This window comes from Marmota monax, unplaced genomic scaffold, assembly GCF_021218885.2.
Source record: "Marmota monax isolate L192 unplaced genomic scaffold, Marmota_monax_Labrador192_F-V1.1 WCK01_AAM20220418_F8-fsc00159, whole genome shotgun sequence".
Taxonomy (NCBI): domain Eukaryota; kingdom Metazoa; phylum Chordata; class Mammalia; order Rodentia; family Sciuridae; genus Marmota; species Marmota monax.
Genome location: NW_026694999.1, coordinates 1,136,774 through 1,157,774, shown reverse-complemented (window position 1 = coordinate 1,157,774; position 21,001 = coordinate 1,136,774). Strand labels below are relative to the sequence as shown.

General features: G+C 35.0%; 1 pseudogene; it reads right to left on the bottom strand.

Moving 5' to 3' along the window:
* Positions 1-628: 628 nt before the first annotated feature.
* Positions 629-21,001, bottom strand: part of LOC124081336 (FGFR1 oncogene partner 2-like) — a 65,562-nt pseudogene continuing 45,189 nt past the window's right edge.

Genomic DNA, 21,001 nt, shown 5'->3' with positions numbered 1-21,001 from the left:
TGACATTTCATACACTTTAGCGTATTATGGACAATTTTTAGCTAAGTATCAGTTATGGTACATTAGCTATAAAATTAAATTGCGTCTTTTATTAGTGATGCATGCCAAACATCTACTGCATTTAAACTTGAATTTTCTTTGACAAAAAATATCAATTAATGGGAAGGGAGACAATCAGTAAAGCTGAAGACTCATGGTCCATAAGCTATTTGCTAACTGTGATACCAAACAACAAGGATAAAATTTAGAATGAGGATCTTCCATTCATAAAACCATGTTAAAATCTTAAATTTTTAAATTGGTATAATTCTATGAATTCCCAAACATTTTCAGGTCATATTCTAGTTTAAGTACATCCAGAAAGCCAACAGCGTGGCTGAATGCTCTTGATCTATTAAGCAGTCACTGTGAAAACCCTTCCTCTGTTCACCAATTAACAATGGTGTTTTGGAATAGAGTTTATGACCATTACCAATACATTTTTTGCTGTTGTTGTTATTGCTTTGAGAGTTGAACTCTACATATTATAGAGGGGAAAAACAAGGTTGGCTGAACTGAGTCTTCTCTAATTGACTAGTTTTGATGACCATTTGAAGCCATGCATGAAGTTCCCAGACTTGGAAGCCCTTTAGCTCTTCCTTAGACTCAGTTCACTATTGGTTACCAGTGCTGACAAAAACATACTTTCTGAAGCACTGCCCTATGATTCATAAGTGATTTTCGAATTATTCCGAGGATCTCTCTCAATCCTTTGTTTTCTTGTTCAAGTTGGAATATTCTTTCCTGTTCTTTGCAGCCCTGTTGCTCACCCATTTCAATGGCTCTCCTCATTCCTGTTGCCTTTTCAGTGATCCGATCAGCATGTGCTTCTAACACATTCTGATGTGCTTCCAAGTGCCTCCCCTCCAGTCCATGTTGAGATGCTTCAAGGATGTGTCGAAGCTAGCCAATCCCTAAAAAACAAATGCCAAATGTCTTCTTTGATATAAGGAGAGTAACTAAGAACAGAGTAGGGTCGAAGAGCATGAGAAGAAGATTAATATTAAACAGGGATGAGAGGTGGGAGGGAAAGGGAGAGAGAAGGGAAATTGCATGGAAATGGAAGGAGACCCTTAGAGTTATACAAAAGTACATACAAGAGGAAGTGAGGGGAAAGGGAAAAATAATACAAGGGGGACAAATGAATGTCAGTAGAGGGGGCAGAGAGAGAAGAGGGGAGGGGAGGAGAGGGGAGGGGGGATAGTAGAGGATAGGAAAGGCAGCAGAACACAACAGACACTAGTATGGCAATATGTAAATCAATGGATGTGTAACTGATGTAATTCTGCAATCTGTATATGGGGTAAAAATGGGAGCTCATAACCCACTTGAATCAAAGTGTGAAATATGATATATCAAGAACTATGTAATGTTTTGAACAGCCAACAATAAAAAATTTAAAAAAAAAAGAGATAATATAACCAAAAAAAAAAAAAAAAAGGATGTGTCGAGATGCATCAAGGAAGAATCCTTTGGCTTTATTATGATGTACCGTGTCAGTCTTGGAGTGTTGCTCCTTTAACTTCATTATCATAGCTGGATCATCTTTTTTGGCTAGCCATGAGCAATCTAAACATTTTTTTCTTAGTTGCTCATTGTAAGTTCCAAGACAGACTCATGTTCTTCGGGGGATGTATGCAATTTTTTTGTTCTCTTGTTGCAATTCTCGGATTTGTCTGTTTTCTTGCTGAATTCCCATAACCAATGTGGACTGTAGCTGATGTCTTGGGACTTAAGTTCTTGAATTTCTTCCTGTCACTGTGTCCTTGTTTCTACTTGTTGAGAACTGTGGTTTGCTCCGGATATCATTATGATCTCTCAATCTTCCAACAAGGGCTCTAGTGTCAGCCTCGTTGGTGCAACTCAGTTCTAGAATACTTAGCTCTCAGTCTCTCCAGTCATCAGCTGTGGCGACTAACTGGGTTACAAAGCTTCTGCCAACCCTGACTTAAGCACCCAAGGCAAGAGCCCTTGTTCTGCTTCTTCAGCTAGAAGACGAAGAACCTGACAGAGAGAGCCGGGGCAGCTGGGGAGCCCAGGGGCTCAGACCCAGCTCTGGGAGGCAATTTGCATGAGAGTGGTCTAAAAGTAACCAAAGTATATTTTTGTAGCAGAATTAAAATTGTTGAGTGACAAGTTTTTTTTTTTTAAGAGTTATATCAAACTGCTTCCACCAGAAAGTGTGAGTGTGACTGTTGGGCTGCCCCCTCTAGCAGCATTAAATATTCTCATTAAAAAAATTAAAATGCTTGGGCCACATTAAAAAAATAAAATAAAGATGTTGTGTCCATCAAAAACTACAAAATAAGTATTAAATAATTCTCTCTCAAAAAAAAAAATTCTTGCTCATTAAAATGCAAGAAAAGTTGTTGTTCATTTTGATTACTGATAAAAGATATTTTTCCCTTCAAATTTTAGCATACCCGCATCATTTCTTCTTCTTTTTTTCTTATAAGAAATTTTTGATTAAAATTTTTATTAAATTCCATCATACATTCAGAGAAATACTGTAAGACATGGTAGAACTCCGCACCTAACAAAAGCAGAGTGAATATTCTTCTTGATTGCACATAAAGCATTTTGTCAGTATTATTATGTAGACAATAAACGTTTCCAAAATAATTTCAGAGATTAAAATATGAAGTATATTCTGACTACAATGGAATGAAATTAGAAATCTTTCAGAGAAAGAAATTTAGTAAATTCAAAAATTATGGAAATTAAACAATACACTCCTAAATAATTTGCAGTGTCAAAGAAGAAGTCATAATGCTAATTAGAAATGCTTTCATATAAAAAACTAGAAACACAAAATATCAAACTTACGGAACTCAGTGAAAGCAGTGTTTAAAGAAATATTGATATGTGTAAATAGCTGTATATAGTTATTACATAGCTGTATTATTAAAATCTGGAATCAGAAAGGGGACATTATTACTGATTTTACAGAAACAAAAAGGAATTAAAAGGAATTACTATGAACAAAAGTGTAGATATGCCAAAAGTTTAGATAATTCAAATGACATGGATAAATTCTTTTAGAAATACACAAACTCCCCAAAATGATTCGAGAACAAAGGTATGAACTGGCATCCCTTATGAATATCAAGATAATCATCCTTCTCAAAATACTATCAATTTGATTCCAAAAACAACGAAAGGTATTATATACCATGACCAAGTGGCTTTTATCCCAGGAATGCAATCTTGGATCATCATATGAGAATCAATCAATGTAACACACCACTATCTGTAGACTAAAGGACAAAAACCACAAATAATAAAATTATTTGACAGAAGTTAACACTTTTCTTGCTAAAAACACCAGCAAACTAGGAATAAAAGGGAACTTCCTCAAACTAAAGAATGATAAAGGGATAAAGGACATCTAAAAGAAATCTATAGGAAACATATTTAATGGTAAAGGACAAAATGCTTTCCTCCTAAGACCAGGGAAATGACAAAGATGTCCATTCTGATCACATATTCAACATTATGCTGGAGCCTATTCAGGAAATTTAGCAAGGAAAAGAACATAAAATGCATTCAGATTGGACATAAAATTAGTAAAGTTTTCTCTATTTCAGATGACAGAATTTTGTACAATCCTGAGGAATTCACATAAAATCTGAAATATATGAGTTTTCAGCAAGGTTGCAGGATACAAGATCAATCTAAAAAATAACATGTATCTCTGTTCTCTTTCAGTGAATAGTCCAAAAATAAAATGAGGCAAACTTTTCTCTTTGTGACACTACCAAAAAAGTAAAATAGGAACAAATGTAACAAAAGAAGTGCAAGATTTATACACTGAAAGATACAAAGCCTCCTTGAAAGCAATTAAAGCCCTAAATAAATAGGAGTCATTCTGTGTTCATTGATCACAAGATTTGATATTGTTCGAAGAGTAACATTTTCCACATTGATTTCATATTCAGTGTAATCCATATCAAGATTCCAGCTGCCTTCTATGCATGAATTGACAAACTGTTTCTAAACTTCATATCAGAATGCATCTATAATTGCTAAGGAAATTTGAAAAAGGAAGCACAAAGTTGGGGGGATTACCCTTCTTGATTTGAAACTGACTACTAGACCAAATAAATCAATTGGAACATGACATGCATCAGTACAAATTATTCTTTTAAATAGATGAATAACATTGCATTGTGTAATTATACCATATATTGTTGATCACTAAAAAGTTATGCTACCACTTATAAATAAATAGGCCCATCTTTTCTTTTTTTTTTTCTTTTGAGTTGTATTTTGGGGTTGAACCACAGCCCTTTGCATTTGTTAGTCAAATGTTCTACCACTGAGCTACATTCCTAGCCCCATGGGTACCATTTTTTGAGAAGTTGACACTGTTCAATTTTGTCAGGTGGCAAGAAAGTCATTGCTATTTTAGGAAAACAAATATATATTTGAACTTTCTCTGATTTTCTAGTTTTTTATTTATTTTTTGATTTTAAAGTGGAATCATCTGTTCTTTTTAACCTTTAATCATCATTTCATTTTAACCTTTCATCAAATGAACAAGTATCTAAGATTAAAGACATTTAAGGAATATTTTGTGACTCTTCAGAGAAGCAAAACTAGGGAGTTTTATGTTTAGGAAATGAAACTTGTATCATTTATTCTTTAAAATTGATTTTCTTCACTACCACTAGCACACTTATTTGTGCTATGAAAGCAAATTCTGTTCTACTGCAAAATTACCTTTTATCTGATTTTAAAAGCAAAATTCCAGGGCTGGGGTTGTAGCTCAATGGTAGAGCGCTTGCCTGGCATGTGTGAGGCACTGGGTTCGATCCTTAGTACCACATATAAATAAATAAAGAACAAAAGTTAAAAAAAAAAAAGCAAAGTTTCAGTTTAATGGCAATATCCTCTAGCTTAGAATACTAAAATTCAGCTTGGATCTTTGAAACGAATTTTATTAATTTATTTTTGGTTATGAGCAATCAGGAGCCATTTTAAGTGCTATTTATTCATTAGCATAATTGCTTTTCAATGAAGTAAGACCAAATGTGCATTCTGAGAAATATATTATTATAATATTTGGGAATTGTTTAGGAAACATCCTTGTCTTGTATCCTGAGTGTCTGTGAATGTCATCCAGTTTAGAAGGCACACCTAAAACCAAGAAACAATCAAATGACTGACTTTTCCCCCCATGCACTGTGACTAAGAGGGAGGGTTTTCATCTTCACAATAAGAGGAAATCTCATTTCTTTGCAACGGATTTCCAACATTATCTCTACTCTCCTGGCTTAAGGAGAAACTATAATAGCAAATTTTGTTTTAAAAATAAGTGATGATTTGATGTTATGAAGAATCGCCGCACATGTATGTTTTCCTTTTCTTTTCGTTTTAGACCAGTGTTTGTTAGTCAGTGTTAAAGGGAAATTTATTGTAAATAGCATTATGACCAGCAAAGCTTGAAAAGTTCTCAGCAATGTGTCCATGGGGTGTTTGGAAAGGCCATTTCAGGTCTCATCTTCATGCCCCATTACAGAGTTAAAATTTGTAGCTAATTACTTTCACTAACCTCTGAATCTACTGACATGGCTTTCTTTTTCTTTTATGAAACTCAAAGTGATTTGTTTACTTTTGTCTTTGTCCAGACTTGAAAGAAAAAAAAATTGTTCAGATGTTGGATGTTTTATAAGCAGGATGTGTTCTTATAATGAAGAGAATTAATAGGTTGAGGAAACACAAGGGAAGCAATTTTTCAGTTGGACGACTATTATGTCAGATTGATAATACCTAACAGTTCCTTCTGAGTAGTATGATTGCTTTTCACCACAGATCATAGACAGACATTAAATATGGGCACGTTTTATTCACAAATAAATATTTTTACTTTTGAAATAGAAGCAATTCTATTTATTGTTATAAATAGAATTATATTTGGGAGGAATAATTTAAAACAGAAAGACAATGTATGTAGCTAAGTAAAGATAAAGTAAGCCTCAGAGAGAACAACAAAATCAAAGAAGGAATTTAACATTTTAAAGTAAAGACAGCTTATTATGTATATGTGCAGAGAAATATAAAGGGTACACAAGCAAATTTCAGAGGTTATATTAAAAATAACATTCAGATGATTTATTTATGTTCTATTAATGACATAATTGAACATTCATTTCATCAATTTGTGTTAACACTGCACAATATAGAATGCCTCCTGTGCTTGACTGGTAAAGAAAATGGGCACACATAAATTTACAAATATATTCTATTTGCTCCTCATTGTTTGAATCCTTTTCCTTTTCATTTTAGTTTTCTTGCTTCATGAGTATCACACATAAAAGGGGAGATGTCAAAAGGATGTGAATCTCAGGAACATAGAAGAAAGAGAAAGAGGAACGAAGAATGTAATCCTTATAAAGGATTTCCTAAATTACTAAATTTCAATCTTTAATTTTTTTTTGCAAAGTTCTTTGCTGTTTTTTGTTTTTTTCCCCCTACAAAGAGAGTTAGGAATGTCATACTTGGTAACAATGTAATCTGCCTCTTGGGATTTTTTTCCCCCAATGATAAAACCTGCTGAAACCAATGTATTTTTTTATTGGTAAAGGCTCAGAAGTTCAATTAATTTTTGTTTGCTAGATAATTATTTATGTAAACGCTACATAAAAGGCAGCACAGGTTTAATGAGGAAATGAGAAATGAGAAAATCTGAGTTTTGAGCTATTCCTTTGGTATATGATAGAATTTCCAAGATGCCTGTCTTGAGTTTTCCTTTGTACATCTAAGTGGAGGTAATATGGCCAGACTGACTGACCCCACAGGGTTCTTAATGGGGCAAAATTAGATAATATCTGTTTGGACATGTGCTCAAAAAAAAGCTCAAAGAAATCATTAAAAGGCAGAGTTAATATTACTGATAAACAAAAATTCTGAAAATCTGTTATTTTAAGTTTTCCAAGTTGTCCTTTCTTCTTTTTTTGCAGACTGCTCAGGACTGATACCATGTTTAGTTATGTGTATGAATTATTGTCTAAGTCCAGTGAGACAGAACTTTAATTTTAAAAAGTATCCAAAAGCATAAAAGCAACAGAAAATACTAATTTCTTCAGCAAAATGTTATACCATGTTTTGCCTTCCTTCTATCCATTCAGCTGAATATATTCAGTTGCTTCATTTTCTGGTCCTCTGAGAACTGATGAAGATAACTGACTATATTATGCTTTCTTGGCTATGGAATTAAACACAGGCAACGAAAGCAAAAATAAAAAAGTAGAATTATTTCAAACCAAAAAAATATTTGCACAACAGAGGAAACAATCAACAGAATGAAAAGCAGCCTATGGGATGGGGAACATGATTGCAAACCATGTTATCTGGTAAGGGGTTGTTTTTCAAATAAGAAACTCCAGAATCTCAATTCCTCTAAATCTTTTGAAACTTGACATTTTGCTAGTGGACAGATGAAAATGATGTGCATGATTTTGGAGTAACTATAACAAAACTATTGAGGAAAATGTTTTTCAGGGTCATTAGCATTCACATGAAAATTTATAAATTTAAAAATAAAATAGTTATCTTTAGCCATGGAGTATTCTTACATGGTATTCCACTTACATTATTATAAAATTTGGTTCCAGAAATAAGACAATCTTATACTTACCTCTACCTCCACAACTTTGAAGTACTTTTTTAAAGCTTAAAATATTTTTCACTTTCTGCCAAAGCAGGAAACATAAAGAACCCTTTTAATTTTTTACTTTCTTTTCCAGCCAATATTCTCTGCAATTGCTCATAGAATATTTATCATAAATCAAGCATTTGTAACATGAGAGATATTGCCATTAAGCACAATTATTCTTTTTTTTCCTGGAGAAAATCTGTTTATGGCACCAAATATAGATAAATCACACCATAATATAGTCAGTTATCTTCATCAGTTCTCAGAGGACCAGAAAATGAAGCAACTGAATGCAATTTGGGTTTTAGAATATTATTTATGTTGAAAAAGAGAGTTCTGATATTTGGTTGGAACGAGATGATTCTCCAGATACTGTTATTTCTCACTTATTATAAAAACATTATGCAATTTCTTTCATTCTTCAACTTTATTAGATTGTTCAGAAGGACTCACAATTTGGGGTGCAAAGCAATGATGAGCACTTTCATTGCCATCTATAGATGAACTGAGGCAAGGAGTAATACACTGTTCAGCACAGTGGAAGGATATTTCTATAGGAGTCAGACCATAGATTCTAAGTATTTGAAATAAAAGGACTTGGTGTATCATCATTTGTCATGCCAAGCAGAAATAAATCTTTTTTTAAAAAAAAACTCTTATAGTATAAAGATTACTGCTTATCTGAGAGATTGTCCATTAGAATTTTGACCAAATTTTTAGATTGTGACACAAATATCTACCTCTAGATGTACCAGGAGTGTCTCTTTAAGTCAGCACATTATAAAGGTAGAAAGAAAGACCTAATAGAGTGACTTCTAGTCCTAGCTATGATACAAATTACCTTTGTGCTTTACACAAATTACTTGGACTTTTAGTTTCTCTTTTCATGATACCTTATTCCTATAACAAAAATGATGCACTTTGTTCTACCATTTGATGAAATCCACTGCATGCCTCCAGAGGCCATTGAATAGCATTAGAGATTAGAGTTATGGAAAGGAATGGACCTGGTAATTTCTCACGTATGGATTTTAGTCCATGTTCCACAGCTAGCTGTGGAAAGTTGGGCTTATATTCTCATCTTGATTCTCTTTAATAGTTTAACTAAACACTATGGAAACTTGAAAGGCAACTAAGACACATTTCATTAATCTGTAAAATGATGTGATCAGACAGGCTGGTATCTGATTCCTCTCTCCTTTCTAAAATGCCTATGCTACTTTATCATCTTCTGAATCTCATATAACACCCATTAGAATTACAAGAGTCTTTAAATATTATTTTTTTGAGATGTCAGGAAGCTAGACATATATTTATTTGTGGAATAGAACTAGATGGGAATGTTCTATTCTTGAAATTTGAAAATTGCACCTTCCACCCATCATAAAGAACAAGCAAAACTACCGTCTTTAATTAAGGAGGGCCTCTTGCAAAGCTTTGGTTCATGGGGACCTTGGGAGAAAGGCAGTTACTTTATAGTGAGAAGGTAGATTAGATATTCCATATCCTTCTTCAATAGACACCCATCTGTTAGATCTCAGGATGGAGATAAAAATAAATAAACATAGTTCCCAATGAATGGGATATTTGAGGAACAATCCATTAGTGCCAGAGGCTGTGAAACAACCATCATCATGGTGAAGACAAAGGTGGATTGATAACTCTCTGGTCCCTTGCTCCTGGAACAGCAGGCATTCATTGGCCAAGTTTCTTCTGTTTTTGATATTGCATAATTAGATTGTAATACCACAGAGGAGTCATCTTTTGAAAGTATTACTTCCAAAAGCACATGGTATAGCATTTGCTATCTTAATTCCATAGTTTCAAATTCTAGTTTTAAAGTAGAGTTTGCCAAAAAATTTCATCCTTCTTTGGGATTTTTGATGCATTCATTTTCTAATATATTATTTCTTGTGAATAGCAGAATGAATTAAGTATGGGTGGGTTGGCCTAGTTGGTAAGGACATGATGCTAATAAGACCCAGTTGAGGGGTCTGGCTTTTACCTCCAAGCTGGCAATAGATGGCATTTATTGTTCTATAACCATAGGCTATAATAGGCCCGTATGAATGGTTACCTTCCAGATTCTTTGGCCCACAAGTGATGAGGTGAGAAAATTTGGACTAATTATGAAACTCCATTATCACTCTTGCAAAAGCAGTCAGAATTCCTATTCCTAGTAGGGGTCAAGATGTGTAGGAATAAACATTTGAAATTCCAAAACTGGGGGTACTGTAAGTTCACAGTATTCAAAGTTGCTGATGGAGTCCAGAGTCTGTTAGAACATAAAAAGCATGTGGTTTTTATTTTAAAGATGTAAGACAGTCTGCATATTTGAACGTTTTTTTTTTTCCCCTCAGATATTTTCCCTGTTTTGGGACGTTTGACATGGTAGAACAGCATGTGCAGCAAAGGTACACGTGGGACTTCATTGTTTTGAATTAGTTGTCACAAAAGCATGCAGTTTTCTTGAGGTTCCTTCCAAGTTTGAGGTCTGAAAAAGGATAGATTAGCATGAATACTACCATCACCTTATCTAACCCAGTCCAGTAAAAACTCAGTACCTTTGGCATTTAATAGTTTAACTAGACTATTAACTATGGAAACTTGAAAGTCAACTAAGACATATTTCATGATTTCCAGAGATTTATATTGTAGTGAAAGAGGTGGATATGAATAAACTAAAGGTAATAGAAAGTAGACCCTGAAAACAATGCAAATTTAGGCACAATAGCAATTGAGTTAATGTCAAAGAGACCAAATGACCAATTCCAACTGAGGAAACCACAGAGGCTTCCTGGTGAAGTTATGAAATTTTTCAAAGATGGGAGAACTTAAATATACTAAATTACTGTATTTTTAAATTTATTTTGTTATTTGTTCATTCCTCCACTAGCTAAATAAAAATACTTTGGAATTTTCACTATGTACCAGTTACCTTGGCAAGTTTTACATTAATGGATCATGCAGTCTTATGGTACAGAAATATTTACAATAAATAATCAATCATCACATGACTTAATACAAATTGATGTGTGTTCTCAGGGGTAAAACAGTCTAGCGGTTCAAGGAATAAAACTTGACCTGATGTCTAAAAAATGACTAGATACTGACTACTGATAAAAAGGGGTGAGACGCATATTTCAGGTAAGGAAAATAACAGAAATATTGATGACTCCAGTATGCAAACTAATGGGAATAATAATTTTATCAGAGACAGTTTGTTATGTAGAGAGAGAATATACTTGTTAAAAGCACTATTATTGTTTGGATATGAGGTGTCTCCAATAGCTCTTGTGCTATGTTCAGAGATAAAATGATTACATTATGGGAACTGCAATATAATCAGTAGATTGATCCATTTGATGGATCAATAATTTAAAAGGACTATTGTATTGGATGGTAACTGTAGGCAGGTGGTATGTGGCTAGAGGGAGGTCTCTGATGGCATGCCCTTGGGGATGTCTCTAGGGCTCCTCTCCCTCTCTGTTCACCAGCCATCTTGAGCAGAGAAGCTTTCCTCAGCCTCACTCTTACACCATGATTTTCTGCTTCATCTCAGATCCAGAGCAATGGAATGGGACAATCAAAGACTCTGAAACCATGGATCCAAATAAAAATCTCCCCCTCTAAGTTATTCTTGTCAGGTATGTTGGTTATGGCAATGAAAATCTAATTAACTAACACAAGCACATACTGGGGAACCAGATTGCTTGCATCCAAACCCCAACTCTACCACTAACCAGCTGTGTGAATTTGGCTACTTCCTTTATTTTCTCCAGTCTTGTTTTCTTCACCATATATAGGACTTACCTTGGAGTGTTATTTATGGATGATGTATGTGAATCAAATGTGAAGATTTTCAGAATCAAAATGGAATTGCTTGTGTCCAACATAACCAAAAATAAAATAAAATAAGTAAAACCAGGAAGTTATGAAGAAAGGGATTTTTATGTATGTTGCCTGGTAGTAATAATCATAAAAGACTTACTCAAAACCACAAGATAACACAGGGGCGACTGCAACCTTACACAAAAAGTATAAGGATATTATACAAGGATTTCTGCTGAGCAACCCATCTACAAGGTTATCTGCCCAGCAACTGCTTGTGCAAACTTGGACTGATCTCTCTATCATTGTTAGTCATTTTAGCCTAATAATATGGTTTCAAAATATCTGATGTAATCCTTTCATTTTTCTCTTTAAAAACATCCTCTTGCCTCGACCTCTTTAAAACAGTGGATTAGTTTTCTTATTTTTTAAATATTTATTTTTAAATTTTATTTATCAATTTGTGTGTTATTTTGTAGTGTAGATGGACAGCATGCCTTTATTTTATTTATTTACTTTTATGTGGTGCTGCGGATCGAACTCAGTACCTCATACACGTGAGGCAAGCACTCTGCCACTGAGCTATGGCCCCGGCCTCCATTTTCCTATTTTGCTCAATACTTTTTAAGGACTAAGTAGATTTGTCCATCCTCAACTACTAAGTTGTACTAAAACATTATATATGAATGAAATAATGAAATTTTTAGAATAGCAGATTGTATATTTCAAATGAAAGCCAGTTATGTGAATTTTGAAAATGGTTTAAATGATTTACAAAGATATATCATGGTGAGATGCCTCACTTTTATAGCAGTTAAGTTTGTTAAATGATTATTCTTATAAAAATTTGCCATGTGAAATTATCAGCCTGCCACAGCATTTTCTCAACAGAAAAATGGGCAATATTCTTCATTTCTAAAACCATTACCAGAAGATAAACAACAGAGATTAAAAACTGTCCACCCAACCATTTGGTTTCTTAGTACCTCAGTCTAACAATTTACTGAAAATTCCTACCAGGAAATTCTAAATGACATCTCTTGAATGTCATTATGAAACTGATGTAGTGATATTATGGTATAAACATTTACTTGTCCACCTACATTTCCAGTTGATAAAAAGACTAAATTTAACACATGAAAAAAAATCACTTTACCTTCAAAGAGGCTTAGATTATGCTATAGAATCTGGTTTATGTAACACCATATTTCCAGGTACCAAACTCCTGTTAGTTAAAACCACATGAAATAAAATTTAATAAAAATTGAATATTGTTGTTTTAGTCAGCTTTTTCATCACTGTGACTAAAAGCCGTGACAAAAACAATTTTAGAGAAAAAAAAGTTTATTTGGGGGCTCATGGTTTCAGAGGTCTCAGTCCATAGATGTCTGGCTTCATTTCTTGGGACTTGAGGTAAAGCCGAACATCATGGCAGAAGAGTGTGGTGGAGGGAAGTGGCTCAAATGATGATCAGGAAGCAGAGAGAGACTTCACACATCAGATTCAAAATATATATTCCAAAGACACATCTCCAATGATCCACTTGTTCCAGCCACACCCTCCCTACCCACCTTCAATCAACACTCAGTTATTCCCCACCAGGGAATTAATTCACTGATTAAGTTAAGGATCTCATACCTCATTCATTTCTCCTCCAAACCTTGCATTGTCTCACACATGAGCTTTTGGGGGACACCTAATATATAAATAGTTGTTTGGTTTCCAATTCAGGTGTATGCTAGTACTTTTACCCAACATATTTCTACTTCCTCACTACTTCTACTTCCATTCTTTTCATATATATATATATATCTTTTTATATACATGGAGTGAAACTTCCCATTTTTGTGGTTGTACATAATGTGGAGTTACATTGGTTGTGTATTCATATATGAACACAGGAAAGTTATGCCTGATTCATTTTACTATCTTTCCCAACCCAATCTCCCCTCCTTCCCTACCCCCTGCCTATTTTGAGTCAGCTTCTGCATATCAGAAGAACATTCAGCCTTTGAATTTTGGGGATTGGCTTATTTCACTTAGTATGATAGTCTCTAGTTCTATTCATTTAGTGGCAAATGCCATAATTTCGTTCTTGTTTATGACTGTCCACTTTTACTCTTTTCTTTCTTAGGAAATACATTTTCTCCTTGGTAAAATCCATGCAACTTTTGAGTGGGGGCAAAAATCAGTCCCACAGTTAAAGGATCCTGACACAGTATGGGGGTTTGAAGTATTTTGCATGCTTGAAAGAGATAAAAATGTTAAGAATTGTCAGTGAGGGAAAAAAAAGGTATATATGTCATAGTAAAAAGGTCAGACTTTATCTTGTAGGTAATTGGGAGCCAAAGAGAAGTAGAAGTAATTGCATAACTTTAAAATTATTTGATAATGTGTGCATTATTTAAATGTACACATTATAGCTATATGCTTAATGTATCAGTTTTGGTTTTCTATAACACTTATAAAACTATGTAACATTTAAATTCTTTTTTCAGGCTATGTTTCTCCCTTTCTCTCTTTTTTGAAAAATCGAGCAAAGATTAAATTCTTTTTCCTTGCAACTTATAAGAAAACATTTTTCAAAAAAAAAGCATCATGGTGTGTTGAGGTATGCCATGATATAAACCACTGTCTGTCTAAATAAGATGACAACCCCAAACTTTTGTGTTTTTAAAACCTGGAACAGTACAGAAATTCGGAGCAGGATGTAGCTAGCACGTGAGCACAGTGAAAACATTAATACTTACTATCTTGCTTCGGTAATCTGTTTTGCCAGGTGTTGTGGTAGGTAAATAAGGGAACTTTTCTTTGATCATGTCAGCAAGACAAATGATACAATGACTATTTCTCACCAGATTCATTTTATTTCAAAATGAGATAATAGATTATTGAATCAAAGCCAGAAAGTCAATCAGGCTAATCTCAATACCAGACCTGAAACAATTAAATGTCTCCATTGTATGGGAGCTCATATTTGGCTGATGAATTAATTTTAATCATTTTCATACTTTATTTATATTAAGACCTTGATTATGACTACCTTGACAGTAAGAAATGACTTCATTATACAAGTAGCTAATTAAATAACTGCCTAGATACCAATAAACAGCTGAACATAGAAACCAAAGATGTTTAACAGAACTTAAAATAAAGGTACAATTGAACGTCATTCTTTCTAGTTTCTTGCCAAGTATTAATTACCTCTTTTACATAAACAACTGAGATTCAGCCCTTTTAAGATTGGGGGGAAATTAACTGAAGTGTCAAATGGTCAATCTGTTGGTGCAGTGATCAGAGGTGACTGGCATTTTTTACAGAATCTCCATCCCCAAATCATCTTCTGACATTCTTCTTTAACTAGATGGATATCTCACATTTTGTTATTAACCCATAAACTTGCAATTGTATCCACTGGGCTTGGGTTACCAACATGTTATTTACTATGTTATTAAGAAGTGGGATGCCTTGAAAATATATTTTCCTCTTAAAACTTTTATTTTTTCCCCCATAAACTCTTTTTCACTAGTTACTTCTGTCTCTGTTTAGTTTCAAGGCTAAATTTTTAGCTTGGTTTCTGCCTCAAGTAGGATGCACATTTATTAATTAATTTAATCACTCAGTCATTAAGTAAATTAATTCATCCATTAATGTATTGAAGTGGTAGTAGGAAAGAAGGAAGTGCAGACTAGTAAATTCCATGACATCAAAGAGAATCAAATTGGTGAGAAGCCATTAGGGAGTAAAAATGCAGCATAAGTACAATGTAAGACATAAGTGCTTAAACTCAAATTATATGTGTAAACCTAGTTTAATAGCATTGTCAGGTCTATGTCACTAAAAAAATAGTATCTGAGATTCATTTTGATAGGCATTAATAATCAAAGTCTGTGGAAGGTTGTAGGTGAGGAAGTTGTTTCTGATATTTGGAGAAGTAATAAGAAATACGATAATAATAGGATCTTCATGTCTTTTGTGATTTTGTCCTTAAATAGTGGGGAAATTGAAAAGAGTAGTGATCTTTAAAGACTTTTCAATAATGGCAGGATCTAGCTTGAATTTTAGAATGATTTGAAGACCTGTTAAATGAAAATTAATTCTAAGGTTAATTGATTGATTGATTGATCTGACCACTTACTAGTTCCCTGGAGCATGTGTCTGGCATTATGATTAGCCGAGTCTCCACAAGCCTCATCAAGGATCCTCTCTGCCAGACTCAACACATCTGTTTCTAGGTCATTACGTTAAGTACCTGAATCCTTGTGATTCTTTTTAATTTCATGAGGATCTATACTTTGTTGATGAAACACATTTTTCACATCCTTCCCCACTCTGATGCTCTCACTTCTCTCCTTGTCCGGTGTTTTTAACATGATCCAGCTGTTCCCTCCCCACTGCTCCATTTGAAGTAATTCCAAACCCGCTTAAGTCCACCTCTCTTGCATCCTGGCTGTTGAAGGAAAACATGCAACTTCATGTTGATGATTCTTTGAGGCAGACTGGCAATTCTACTTCACTTCCTTCCTACTCTACCGCAAAAATAAAAGCAACCAGAAAAGAATGTCTATGGTCCTTTCCACGTCTACCCACCCACTTGCCTGTGCAGCCACCTGCCGGCATTCACTTCTGTTTTGATGGATGAGTTTCTCCTCCTATTTGTGGCCAAGCCCTTTCCTTGCTCACTTCATTCCATCACTTTGTTCATGATCAAATCCATTGCCCCAGAAAATTTTCACGCCCTCTCTACCTAATTATGTTTTCTGTCTGCAGGATCATTTCCTTCAGCTTACAAACATCTCATACTATCCCTCATGTTAAAAAGAAAAATTCTTTGTTAATCTCACATTCAGCTCTAGCCATTTTCCCATGTTTTATTCTGCTTTGCTGAAAATCCTGCCACACACCACCCCCAAAACAAAACAAAACTGTATTTGCCATGTCCCATGGCTCTCCTCCTATTCTCTCTTGGACATATTCCAATTAAACTTTTATCACCCTCTATGCTATTGAAATAGCTCTTGTCAGGGATCTCTAAATTATCATATCCAATGGTCATTTTTTCATCCTTATCCATTCACACCAGGTACCTGATTTGGAAGAATTTATCACATCTTCCTGAAATACTTTCATTAGTGGAGGGTTTGAGTGAGAACTGGGAGAGGATGTAATACTGGGGAAATAAGGGCAATACTTTTAAAAAATATTTTAATTAGTTAAAAAATTTTATCATTTTAGAGAAGCTTATTTATTTTAAAGTTACCTAAAGACAACAAGATGCATTCTTGTCTAATCAAAGAGAAATTTTTTACTTCTCTTTTGACCACTTGTATGGATAAGGTAAGGACCTTTGGTGTCTTTGATCTCACTCCTTCCAAATTTTGTGCCTTTTAAAAAAGGTATTTTAATGGTAGGTGTTGAAAAACCTTATAACATATTATAATTGTTATTTTGTACAGCAGTATTCAGTCACTCGCCACATAATTTTTTCTTACATTGCTCCCTTTTCTTCCAAGTGTTCCTTCTGGAGGGGTTCATGTGAATTGTGCTTTGGTTCTCCAATTCTAGCTTTGACTAATCTTCTATTAGACTCACCTATTGCCTCCTTAATTTTGCTCTCATAGGTCCTTTTTCAATTCTGCTTTATCTTCTTTTATATGTTTTAATTTCTGCCCAACTTTCCAATTCTGTCTTTTATTTGCTGGAACATAAGAAATATGACTATTTTTAGTTTGGTGCCATAAACCCCATAATTCTGTTAATATTATCATTTAATTACATTTCTTTAAGAAAAGTTGTCTTCTCAGGAGTCAGGTTATATTTTATTTGTACAAAATGTTATTAAACATTGTAGCATTAAATTGAGAGTCGTCCTAGAAATTGAAAAGATTCCTCAAGGAGCTTCAACATCATTCTCAGAGGGTACCTCATTAGGATGCTGAAATAAAGACATAAGGTTTTACTCTGCTTTCATTCTCCTTTGTAGGGCACTGAACTTTCAGCATGTGTTTTACCTAAAAATTCTAATAATTCTTTTATTGAGCTTTCCAACCTTTTAGTCAGATTCCTTAGTATCATCACATATTCCTGGGGTAAACCAAGTCTCAGCTCCTGAAGCCATCATTTGGGATTTTTGTCTCTTCCAGAATCATGGCTCATTCATTTCTTTTCCTCCCTCCCTCCCTCCCTCCCTCCCTCCCTTCCTTCCTTCCTTCCTTCCTTCCTTCCTTCCTTCCTTCCTTCCTGATTTAAACACTGAGAATTAAAAAGAAGAATACAACTAGGCTCCAAATATAGATTCATATTAAACTTGATACTTTACTTTTTAGCTCTCTGATGTCTTCAAAAAGGTAGTTTTTACTTTTTGTCTGACTTTGATAGCTTTTCTCAGCATTGAGATTGGTCTGATTTATATATTTCTCCTGCCACCTCTGAATGGTAAGTCAGTCCTTGGTGGTTTCTTTTGGATACCATAGCGGCACTTCTACTTTTTGAAGGCTCTTACCTCACCCCACCTGTCCTCTCCCTCCCTGATTCTCCTTGTCTTTGTAGCTTAAGAATACTGAAGGGGCCTAAGCTCAGCCTTCATCCTTTTCCTTCTCTATTGCCCTCATTTTTTTTTTTTTTTAGTGGAAGGGCAGAATACCAGGGATTGAACCCAGGAGGTGCTTAACCACCCAGCTATATCCCCAGTCCTTTTTATTTTTTATTTAGAGACAGTGTCTCACTTAGTTGCTGAGGCTGGCTTTGAACCTGTGATCCTCCTACCTCAGCATCCGAAGCCATGGGGATAACAGGTATGTGTCAAGGTGTGGGGCTGTATCACACTCTCAGAGGTGTTCACATCTTGCTTTATGGCTTCAGAGCGCTTCTTCATGCTGAATTACACACCAAATTGACTATTTAGATGTCAAATTAACATTTATACTTAATACATCCCAGAATGAGCTTCTACTTCTCTATCTTCAACTAGTCACTTTCCCAGCTGTTTACTGTCACAGGAAGTGGCAACTCCATCCTTATCAAGTGGGTTAAAGAACTTGGTGCCTGTTTTGCCTTCTCAATTTTCTCTTAAACCCCACATACAGACCATCTGTGATGTTCTTGGTGTTGTCTTCAAAACAGATAACAAATTTTCTGAACCTCTTTAATAATATTTTGGTCCAAAATCTTGGATTATTTTAAAAAAACATTTCACTGTTTTCCCTATTTCTGCAATTGCAATTACCTGCCTCCTCCACTGTCTACTCAACATTCAGCAGTAATAATGATCATCTTGAATCAATAAAATGACAAAATTTTATGTAGTACTTACCAGAACTCTTCTAGATTCTTTAAATATGTTGACTTTTTAAAATCTCACACAATCCTATCGAGTAGTACCATTAAATATCCTCGTGACACATACGAGGAAATGGAGGCACAGAGAGCTACTTAATATAACTTCCCAGACATATATAAATGGAAGTGGCAGAGCTAGGATTTGAACCTTATGCTTAGACTTTCCACATCAGAGGAAATTTTAAGAGTAAATTACCATCATCCAACTCTATGGCTCTGTAGGATCTGCTGCTGATCCTTTTTAATCCCCTAATCTACCACTGACTTCCTGGATCACTGTGTTCCAGCCATAACTATCTCCTTGCTGAATTCTCTGAGCATGCCCTCATCTCAGGGCCTTCCTACTTGCTCTTCCCTATGCCTGCAATCTTTTTCTCCAGACATCCAGATGGATTGCCTTTTGATATTTCTGCTCAAATGTTATATCATGACAGAAGCCTTCCCTGACCACTTGGCAGAGTCACAATCCCTTCGTGATTTCTAATCTGATTCTGCAGATTAAAATTTCTCTACAGCACTGTTCATCATTTAGTTTATATGACTTCGAGGATGGCAGAGACTTACTGTGGAGTGTTGAATCCTCTCTCTCTGAACCTACAACAGTATCTGTTATGAAGAAAATGTTCAACTAGTTGTTGAGTGCATGAATGAATGGAGAACAAAATTACTTAGATACTTAGTGATGAATTTCTGGTGTAGCCTAGAGTGGGTGATGAAGCATCTTTTTACTGACTACTCTCTGGTGGAGTAAGTGGGAGCAAGGGCAGGTGAACAGAGCATTGCCAAGAGATAAGGTTCATCCTTAGGTTTGTCATCAGTGATGTCAACTTTGTTAATTGAGTTCGTCTTGGAGCTCCATTCCCTTTTCTGTAAAACCATGTATTGAAAGCAATACTTACTTAAGGGCTTAATAAACTCTATAATATATCAGAATTGATATGATTATAGACACCCTTGGTAGAAAAATCAACTTGTCATATAGAAGTGAAGTCTCAAGCAGAGGTGATTTTGGGTGCCATTTCCACTCCTGCCAGCAAACTTTCAGTAATGCCTGGGGACATTTTTGATTGACACAGCTCTGAGTGGGGGCACTGCTGGCCTCTAGTTGGTACAGGACAGAGATGCTGCTGAACTTCCAACAGCACATACTACTCCCAGCAAAGAATTATTGACTCAAAATGTCCACAATTCTGGGGTTGAGAAGCCATTGTATATAACAAGTGAAGATGGTCATGTTTTAGGATGCGACTGAAGGAGAAAATCCCAAGTAAAACAGACGGGGGCCACCATATAAATGTCATATTTTTGTACTGGAACAAAGACTATCCTCAGGAACACTGATAACAGGAATATCAACACAGTGATGGGTGGCATCTTGTGTGAACTTGGAAGACAATGACCACAGATGGACGGCAGCTTATCTCAGTTGGCCTCACACTAGTTTCCCTGGGGTGTTTTGTGATTACGCACATCCCGGCCCATTTGTCACTGATTGCAGTGAGGATCATGCTGTGAGTTATATCACCGAGGTGAAATATCATCAAGTTTTAGAGGAAACAAATCTACAAGATGCTCCATAAAAGTAATCTCTACGGTTTTGGCACCCACGTCTAGCAAGCATTGATGAGGCAAGCAGGAAACTTAATGAAAATAATACAAGGAAATCTTTTCATCAACACCCATCCCTAATGTCTCAGCTCTCAGGTCATTGTTTTTGCTTCTCTAGGTGAAGTCTGTATCTGCGGCCAACATAGGAAGCTCAGATTTTAAACAAGGCAGGCAGTAATTCTTAGCACATGGCCCCATCAGTTAAATAGTGCCAACTCTGACTCAATTAAGATGTAGTGGTTTTTAAATGTGTTTATATTATAACCTCTCCCTCACTCATGCACAAGCAGATAGACACATACTCATAGAAAATGACTATTTAGTGTTTGTGATGTATCTACTTTTCTTCCATAGAAACATGTACAGAATAATTACATGTGATTAAAAATCTTTGTTTTATTGTCCAGGACAGCAAAGGAATTAATTTAGTGTTTTGCACTGACTTCCTTTTTCTTTTGACTTGAATAAATATGGCAATTTTGCAACATTATAATTATTTTATGTATAAAGAGAGCTAAAGATAAAAAA